This window comes from Prionailurus viverrinus, chromosome B4 (assembly GCF_022837055.1).
Source record: "Prionailurus viverrinus isolate Anna chromosome B4, UM_Priviv_1.0, whole genome shotgun sequence".
NCBI classification, from domain to species: domain Eukaryota; kingdom Metazoa; phylum Chordata; class Mammalia; order Carnivora; family Felidae; genus Prionailurus; species Prionailurus viverrinus.
The window spans coordinates 39,836,825-39,838,752 of record NC_062567.1 but is presented as its reverse complement, the minus strand read 5'-3'; the positions used below and the strand labels follow the sequence as shown (position 1 = coordinate 39,838,752).

The 1,928-nt window shown below is 53.2% G+C and overlaps 1 pseudogene; it reads left to right on the top strand.

Annotated features, from left to right (window-relative positions):
* Positions 1-299: 299 nt before the first annotated feature.
* LOC125170557 (mitochondrial assembly of ribosomal large subunit protein 1-like) lies at positions 300-1,564 on the top strand (annotated as a pseudogene).
* Positions 1,565-1,928: the final 364 nt, after the last annotated feature.

Sequence of the window (1,928 nt, the reverse complement as noted above, 5' to 3'; positions counted from 1 at the left end):
GGCTCTCACATTCTCAAAGTCATTCAGCGTTTTCCACTAAGCTGTCCAATAACTGCTCGCAGACGCAGGATTCGACCCCTGGGAGCATGGATTCTCCGCTGTGCAATTTCAAGAACTAAGGTGGAAAGGAAGGCAAGCGCAGGCGGTGCGGGGAGAGAAGGGGCAAAGCGAGGGGCAGTTCCGCGCACAGGCGCGGGGGCCGCAGCGACCACTGGTCCCCAGGCCGTTGCTGGTCCCAGGTGCCAGGCAGCTCGTCCCCCACCCCGCTCATCGGGCCTCCAGGCCCGAATCCGGGGCAGATGGCCTGGGACGCGGTGGAAACACTTCTCGACCCAAGGCGCCGTCGAGAACTGAGTGGGCGCAAAGGGGGACAACACCTGCGGGGCTGGGAGGCCGGGGTGGGGCCGGCGGGTGAGCCAGGCAGCCGAGGGAGTCCACTAATTGTGTTTGGGAGGATTTCGACAACAGCCGCCTTCCCCTCTCCTTTACCAGGTTTGGCCTGTCTTTGGAAAACTTTTCACGACCCACCCTGTATTTTGGATCTCTGGTTTGTCGTCCCTACCCGCCAGAATATTTGCTCCCTGAGGGCAACACGTTTATTTTGCCTGCGGCTCTGTTGCCCAGCCCGAAACCAACCTGGCACAGTTGAATGGAAAACATTTTCAAACCGGAGAACCCACCTGGGGGGAAAAAACGTGGGCTCCACAGATTAAAAAAAAAAAAAAAAAGTAGAGCCAAGATTCTGACACCATCCGTTCACACCCCCGGGGCAGATTAGACTCATCCGATTTTAAAGACTTTCCTCCTCCTCCGGCCTCCAGCAGATTAAGCCATCGCGCTAACATTCCCCTATGCAGAAATGAGTCTAGGGACTGGGGGGTTCTGGGCTGTTAAGAGATTAATTTATGCAGGCAGTCCGTATGGGGAGGCGGCTGGGACGCTGCTGTGGCGCAGGGTGGCAGCAGGTGCCTGGCGGGGCTTGGGATGCTGGTGCCTGAAGGAGGGACCAGCGCTCGGCCCGGCCTGCCTGACTCCTGGACTCCGGCGCGACGTCCACTGCGGCGCGTGGCCGAGGGGCAGCGGGCGTCCGGCGCCTGGAGTCAGGCCCGGCAGATCGTTCTGGCCCCAAGTTAGACATCGATATGCTGGTTTCACTTTTGAGGCTAGAAAATGCAAGAGACGTTTGTGTGATTAAGGTTCCTCCAGAAGTGAAACATACAGATTCCTCTGTGACTGACAGTGGAACTTGCTTGCACGAGACGCTCACATGCCATCGCCGACTACGTGGTGAAAATGTAAAATACCCGAGACGTAAAAGTGGACCTCCTGTTAAGATAGAAAGGAAGGACGATGATGACTGGCTCTGTGTGGACTTTGGCAGCATGGTGATTCACTGGAGGCCTCCAGAAAGCAGAAACCTGTGAATTAGAGAAATCAGGGACCCTACCTTCTTATGATGACCGCTTAGCTCAGATAGCCCTTGGGACGTTACCTGAAGACTTCATTCTTGGGATGAAAGATTGACACTTCATCCCTGACTCCAGTGGAGTTCAAATGTGAATAAAATTATATGGACTGCTTTAGGAAAAACAAAAACAAAAACACGTCGTGAACTTAGGCATATTAAAACGTGTCAAGAGTTTATTTGAGCAAAATCAATTCGAATAGGCCAGCATCCAATCTAGCAGATAGAAAGAAGCTCCAAGGGGCTGTGCAACATGAAAGATTTTTAAGGCAGAAAGGAGCGGGAACTAAGCCGTTATGTGGGCAAAAAGCAGGCTGGTTATGGCAAGGTTACGTCACTTTAGGGGATGGCAGGGGTCGATCAGATTATCTAACTAGTGCTGATCAGGTGATCCCTGAATGACTGGTTTAAGATTCCATTTCTAGGAGAGCCAAACTGTAATTAATTCTTGGTTTGGTGATGT